Here is a 7,380-nt window from a genome sequence, read left to right as displayed (position 1 = left end):
GCCACCCACCTTGGCTCCTTGACGCCCACCCCGACAACCACCCCGTGACCTACCCTGGCTAGGGTTGGTGCACACCCACCCTGGTGCCCACCTTGGCACCCACCCTATGACCCACCTTGGCACGCACCTTAGTACCCACCCCGTTACCCACCCTAGGACCCACCCCGTGACCCACCTTGGCCAGGGTGGGTGCCTTGGTGCGCACAACTTGCCTGGGCTGCACACCAGGGCGGGCTCAAGATGGCACCCGCGTTCCGTTTTTTTCACTATCTTTCAAAACGGAAATTTTAAAATCTCATTTTTTTCTTTTTTTTGCCTTTTCTGGAAATTAGTGAAGGCAGCGCATCAAAGGTGCGCAATGCTGGTGCGAACCCGGGAGCGCTCCGATGTGTGCTCCAAGGTGCGGCGTGCACGAAGTCCGAGCCCGGTTTGCCCCGGGTGCGCACCTCGCGTGCACCTTCGCCGGGGTGAGCACCTTGGCTGGGTTGCGCGCCCTGGTGCGTACCAAGGAGCGCTCTGAAGTGTGCTCCAAGGTGCGGCGTGCACGAAGTCGGAGCCCGGTTTGCCCCGGGTGTGCACCTCGGGTGCGCACCTCGCGTGCACCTTCGCTGCGGTGGGCACCTTGGCTGGGTTGCGCGCCTTGGTGGGCACCATGCAGTGCACGAAGTCGGAGCCCGGTTTGCCCCGGGCGCGCACCTCCGCCAGGGTGGGCACCTTGGTGCGCACAACTTGCCTGGGCTGCGCATCAGGAAGGGCTCAAGATGGCACCCGCGTTCCGTTTTTTTCACTATCTTTCAGAACGGAAATTTTAAAATATCGTTTTTTTTTGCCTTTTCTGGAAATTAGTGAAGGCAGCGCATCAAAGGTGCGCAACGCTGGTGCGAACCTGGGAGCGCTCCGATGTGTGCTCCAAGGTGCGGCGTGCACGAAGTCGGAGCCCGGTTTGCCTCGGGTGCGCCCTGGTGGGCACCATGGTGCGCACCAAGGAGCGCTCCGAAGTGTGCTCCAAGGTGCGGCCTGCACGAAGTCGGAGCCCGGTTTGCCCCGGGTGTGCACCTCGGGTGGGCACCTTGGTGCGCATGCCTTGCCTGGGCTGCGCACCAGGGCGGGCTCAAGATGGCACCCGCGTTCCTTTTTTTTCACTATCTTTCAAAACGGAAATTTTAAAATCTCATTTTTTTTTGCCTTTTTCTGGAAATTAGTGAAGGCAGCGCATCAAAGGTGCGCACCTCGCTGCCCACCACGGTGCGCAACGCCGGTGGGCACCCGGGAGTGCTTCGAAGTGTGCTCCAAGGTGCTGCGTGCACGTTGTCGGAGCCCGGTTTGCCCCGGGTGCGCACCTCGCGTGCACCTTCGTCGGGGTGGGCACCTTGGCTTGGTTTGCCCCGGCTGCGCTCCGAAGCGGGGTTATTGGAGCGCCGCCTCTTTTTTTGTCGGAGCGTTTGGTGGGGTTTCTCGCATTGGCTCTTCCGAGGCCCGGTTGCCACCCTGGCGCGCACGAAGTCGGAAGTAGGGTTAATTGCCCGGGTGCGCACCTTTGCCAGGGTGGCACCTTACCTGGGCTGCGCACCAGGGCGGGCTCAAGATGGCACGCGCGTTCCGTTTTTTTCACTATCTTTCAAAACGGAAATTTTAAAATCTCCTTTTTTTTTTGCCTTTTCTGGAAATTAGTGAAGGCAGCGCATCAAAGGTGCGCACCTCGCTGCCCACCTTGGTGTGCTCTGAGGTGCGCACCCGGGAGCGCTACGAAGTGTGCTCCAAGGTGCGGCGTGCACGTTGTCGGAGCCCGGTTTGCCCCGGGTGCGCACCTCGCCTGCACCTTGGCCGGGGTGGGCACCTTGGCTGGGTTTGCCCAGGGTGCGCTCCGAAGCGGGGTTACTGGAGCGCCCCCTCTTTTTTTGTCAGAGAGTTTGGTGGGGTTTCTCGCATTGGCTCTTCCCAGGCCCGGTTGTTGGGTGCGCTCCCACCCTGGCGCGCGCGAAGTTGGAAGTTGGGTTAATTGCCCGGGCGCGCACCTTCGCCAGGGTGGGCACCTTGGTGCGCAAACCTTGGCTGGGCTGCGCACCAGGGCGGGCTCAAGATGGCACCAGCATTCCCTTTTTCTCACTATCTTTCAAAACGGAAATTTTAAAATCTCGTTTTTTTTTTGCCTTTTATGGAAATTAGTGAAGGCATCGCATCAAAGGTGCGCACCTCGCTGCCCACCTTGGTGTGCTCCGAGGTGCCCACCACGGTGCGCAACGCCGGTGCGAACCCGGGAGCGCCCCGATGTGTGCTCCAAGGTGCGGCGTGCACGAAGTCGGACCCCGGTTTGCCCCGGGTGCGCACCTCGCGTGCACCTTGGTGCGCACACCTTGGCTGGGTTGCGCGGCCTGGTGGGCACCATGGTGCGCACCAAGGAGCGCTCCGAAGTGTGCTCCAAGGTGCGGCGTGCACGAAGTCGGAGCCCGGTTTGCCCCGGGTGCGCACCTTCGCCGCGGTGGGCACCATGGCGTGCACGAAGTCGGAGCCCGGTTTGCCCCGGGCGTGCACGAAGTCGGAGCCCGGTTTGCCCCGGGTGCGCACCTCGCGTGCACCTTCGCCGGGGTGGGCACCTCGGCTGGGTTGCGCGCCCTGGTGCGCACCAAGGAGCGCTCTGAAGTGTGCTCCAAGGTGCGGCGTGCACGAAGTCGGAGCCCGGTTTGCCCCGGGTGTGCACCTCGGGTGCGCACCTCGCGTGCACCTTCGCTGCGGTGGGCACCTTGGCTGGGTTGCGCGCCTTGGTGGGCACCATGCAGTGCACGAAGTCGGAGCCCGGATTGCCCCGGGCGCGCACCTCCGCCAGGGTGGGCACCTTGGTGCGCACAACTTGCCTGGGCTGCGCACCAGGAAGGGCTCAAGATGGCACCCGCGTTCCGTTTTTTTCACTATCTTTCAGAACGGAAATTTTAAAATCTCGTTTTTTTTTGCCTTTTCTGGAAATTAGTGAAGGCAGCGCATCAAAGGTGCGCAACGCTGGTGCGAACCTGGGAGCGCTCCGATGTGTGCTCCAAGGTGCGGCGTGCACGAAGTCGGACCCCGGTTTGCCCCGGGTGCGCACCTCGCGTGCACCTTGGTGCGCACACCTTGGCTGGGTTGCGCGCCCTGGTGGGCACCATGGTGCGCACCAAGGAGCGCTCCGAAGTGTGCTCCAAGGTGCGGCGTGCACGAAGTCGGAGCCCGGTTTGCCCCGGGTGCGCACCTCGCGTGCACCTTCGCCGCGGTGGGCACCATGGCGTGCACGAAGTCGGAGCCCGGTTTGCCCCGGGTGCGCACCTCGCGTGCACCTTCGCCGGGGTGGGCACCTTGGTGTGCAGACCTTGGCTGGGTTGCGCGCCCTGGTGGGCACCATGGTGCGCACCAAGGAGCGCTCCGAAGTGTGCTCCAAGGTGCGGCCTGCACGAAGTCGGAGCCCGGTTTGCCCCGGGTGTGCACCTCGGGTGGGCACCTTGGTGCGCATGCCTTGCCTGGGCTGCGCACCAGGGCGGGCTCAAGATGGCACCCGCGTTCCTTTTTTTTCACTATCTTTCAAAACGGAAATTTTAAAATCTCATTTTTTTTTGCCTTTTTCTGGAAATTAGTGAAGGCAGCGCATCAAAGGTGCGCACCTCGCTGCCCACCACGGTGCGCAACGCCGGTGGGCACCCGGGAGTGCTTCGAAGTGTGCTCCAAGGTGCTGCGTGCACGTTGTCGGAGCCCGGTTTGCCCCGGGTGCGCACCTCGCGTGCACCTTCGTCGGGGTGGGCACCTTGGCTGGGTTTGCCCCGGCTGCGCTCCGAAGCGGGGTTATTGGAGCGCCGCCTCTTTTTTTGTCGGAGCGTTTGGTGGGGTTTCTCGCATTGGCTCTTCCGAGGCCCGGTTGCCACCCTGGCGCGCACGAAGTCGGAAGTAGGGTTAATTGCCCGGGTGCGCACCTTTGCCAGGGTGGGCACCTTACCTGGGCTGCGCACCAGGGCGGGCTCAAGATGGCACGCGCGTTCCGTTTTTTTCACTATCTTTCAAAACGGAAATTTTAAAATCTCCTTTTTTTTTTGCCTTTTCTGGAAATTAGTGAAGGCAGCGCATCAAAGGTGCGCACCTCGCTGCCCACCTTGGTGTGCTCTGAGGTGCGCACCCGGGAGCGCTACGAAGTGTGCTCCAAGGTGCGGCGTGCACGTTGTCGGAGCCCGGTTTGCCCCGGGTGCGCACCTCGCCTGCACCTTGGCCGGGGTGGGCACCTTGGCTGGGTTTGCCCAGGGTGCGCTCCGAAGCGGGGTTACTGGAGCGCCCCCTCTTTTTTTGTCAGAGCGTTTGGTGGGGTTTCTCGCATTGGCTCTTCCCAGGCCCGGTTGTTGGGTGCGCTCCCACCCTGGCGCGCGCGAAGTTGGAAGTTGGATTAATTGCCCGGGCGCGCACCTTCGCCAGGGTGGGCACCTTGGTGCGCACACCTTGGCTGGGCTGCGCACCAGGGCGGGCTCAAGATGGCACCAGCATTCCCTTTTTCTCACTATCTTTCAAAACGGAAATTTTAAAATCTCGTTTTTTTTTTGCCTTTTATGGAAATTAGTGAAGGCATCGCATCAAAGGTGCGCACCTCGCTGCCCACCTTGGTGTGCTCCGAGGTGCCCACCACGGTGCGCAACGCCGGTGCGAACCCGGGAGCGCCCCGATGTGTGCTCCAAGGTGCGGCGTGCACGAAGTCGGACCCCGGTTTGCCCCGGGTGCGCACCTCGCGTGCACCTTGGTGCGCACACCTTGGCTGGGTTGCGCGGCCTGGTGGGCACCATGGTGCGCACCAAGGAGCGCTCCGAAGTGTGCTCCAAGGTGCGGCGTGCACGAAGTCGGAGCCCGGTTTGCCCCGGGTACGCACCTCGCGTGCACCTTCGCCGGGGTGGGCACCTCGGCTGGGTTGCGCGCCCTGGTGCGCACCAAGGAGCGCTCCGAAGTGTGCTCCAAGGTGCGGCGTGCACGAAGTCGGAGCCCGGTTTGCCCCGGGTGCGCACCTTCGCCGCGGTGCGCACCATGGCGTGCACGAAGTCGGAGCCCGGTTTGCCCCGGGTGCGCACCTCGCGTGCACCTTCGGCGGGGTTGCGCGCCCTGGTGGGCACCATGGTGCGCACCAAGGAGCGCTCCGAAGTGTGCTCCAAGGTGCGGCGTGCACGAAGTCGGAGCCCGGTTTGCCCCGGGTGCGCACCTCGCGTGCACCTTCGGCGGGGTTGCGCGCCCTGGTGGGCACCATGGTGCGCACCAAGGAGCGCTCCGAAGTGTGCTCCAAGGTGCGGCGTGCACGAAGTCGGAGCCCGGTTTGCCCCGGGTGCGCACCTCGCGTGCACCTTCGCCGCGGTGGGCACCATGGCGTGCACGAAGTCGGAGCCCGGTTTGCCCCGGGTGCGCACCTCGCGTGCACCTTCGCCGGGGTGGGCACCTCGGCTGGGTTGCGCGCCCTGGTGCGCACCAAGGAGCGCTCCGAAGTGTGCTCCAAGGTGCGGCGTGCACGAAGTCGGAGCCCGGTTTGCCCCGGGTGCGCACCTCGCGTGCACCTTCGCCAGGGTGGGCACCTCGGTGCGCACACCTTCTCAATGTTTTCTTGCCTTTTCTGGAAATTGGTGAAGGCAGCGCATCAAAGGTGCGCACCTCGGTGTGCTCCGAGGTGCGAACCCGAGAGCGCTCCGAGGTGCCCACGAAGTCGAAAGTCGGGTTAATTGCATTGTTTTCCCCGGGTGCGCTCCGAGGTGCGCAACATCGGCGCGCACCAAGGAGGGCTCCGAAGTGTGCTCCAAGGTGCGCACGATGGCGTGCACCTCTGGTGCGCACGATTCGGAGCTCGGTTTGACCGGGGTGCGCACACCTTGGCTGGGTTGCGCACCTTTTGTGCGCTCCAAGGTGCGCACGAAGTCGGAGCTCGGTTTGCCCCGGGTGCGCACCTTCGCCAGGGTGCGCACCTTGATGCGCACGCCTTGGCTGGGCTGCGCACCTTGGTGGGCGCCATGGTGCGCACCTTTCGTGCGCTCCAAGGTGCGCACGAAGTCGGAGCTCGGTTTGCCCCGGGTGCGCACCTTGGTGGGCGCCATGGTGCACTCCGAGGTGCCCAAGATTGGTGCGCACCAAGGAGCGCTCCGAAGTGCGCTCCAAGGTGCGCGCGAAGTCGAAAGTTGGGTTAATTGTCCGGTTTGCCTCGGGTGCGCACCTTGCGTGCACCTTCGCCAGGGTGGGCGCCTTGGTGCGCACACCTTGGCTGGGCTGCGCACACCTTGGCACCCGCGTTTCCTTCATTTTAAATTTTTTTTTTTTACAATCTCTCAAGTGGGAAATTCTATAATCTCAACTTTTTTTGCCTTTTCAGGAAACTTTTGAATGGAGCGCATCATTGGTGCGCTCCGAAGTGTGCTCCAAAGCTCTCTCCAGCTGCGTGCACCTGCCCCGGCCGCGCACCCGGCCCCGCCCAGCTTCGCTCACCTGTCCCGGGCGTCTGGTGCGGAACCTTAGAGTAAGAAACATCACCGTGCACCTTGGCCAACGTGCGCGACTCGACCGAGCGCGCACTGGCCGAGGTGCACACCGATTTCACCTGGGTGCGCGCGCAGCACCTCGGGCGCACCGGGGTGCGCGCACAACGCCCGGGTTGCACCGTGGCCTGTGTGCTCGGGGTGCCTCGGGTGCGCGCTCGGTGTCGCCCCCAGCGCGCGCGGTAGTGCGGGCAGCGCACCCCGGCCCGGCCCGGCCCCGACGAGAACGCAAACGGGCAAAAGGTTTATTCAAATAGCATTGCGACGCCCGGCGAAAAACTAAAAAAGGGTGCAACACCGGGACTTCCCGGGAGGTCACCCATCCCAGTACTACTCCGGCCCAAGCGCGCTTAACTGCGGAGTTCTGATGGGATCCGGTGCACTAATGCTGGTATGATCGCACCCGTTATGAGCTTGTCGCAGTGTGTACTTAGCAAACCGCGACCCACGTGCGAATCCACCCCGGCCACCCACCCCCGTCGAGGTGCACACCCTCCCTCGCGAAGTGCGCCCCGTTCGCCAAGTGTGAGCCCTGCCCGGGTGCGCGCACCTTGCTAGGGCGTCGGGTGTGCACCCGGCCCGGCCTACGTGCGTGCACCTGGAGGGGGCGTCGTGTGCGTGCAGTGTCCCGTCTGCAACGCGGTGCCCACACACCACCTCGGGCGCAACGACCTGCGCTCACATGTGGGCCGAGTGCACCTTGGTGCATGTTCGGGGCGCCTCGGGTGCACGCTCGATCTTGCCCCGGTGCACCAAGGCGCTCGGTTTGCCCCGGGTGCGCACTTGGTGCAAGGTGGGCACCCAAAATAGGGATCAAGCACCAAAACACAAGTTTCGGGATGCAAAATGGGACCCAAGGACCACAAATGCGTTCCAA

The 7,380-nt window shown here is 63.5% G+C and overlaps 1 non-coding gene across 1 annotated transcript; it reads right to left on the bottom strand.

Annotated features, from left to right (window-relative positions):
- Nucleotides 1–6,789: 6,789 nt before the first annotated feature.
- On the bottom strand, nt 6,790–6,908 carry LOC131867742 (5S ribosomal RNA). The gene has a single exon (XR_009366274.1). It is a non-coding gene; the product is annotated as a 5S ribosomal RNA (ribosomal RNA).
- Between the last annotated feature and the right edge of the window lie 472 nt (nt 6,909–7,380).

The sequence above is a fragment of the Cryptomeria japonica genome, unplaced genomic scaffold (assembly GCF_030272615.1).
Source record: "Cryptomeria japonica unplaced genomic scaffold, Sugi_1.0 HiC_scaffold_183, whole genome shotgun sequence".
Classification (NCBI taxonomy): Eukaryota; Viridiplantae; Streptophyta; class Pinopsida; order Cupressales; family Cupressaceae; genus Cryptomeria; species Cryptomeria japonica.
Note: the sequence above shows the minus strand (reverse complement) of the source record. Positions and strands in the feature narration are given on the sequence as shown.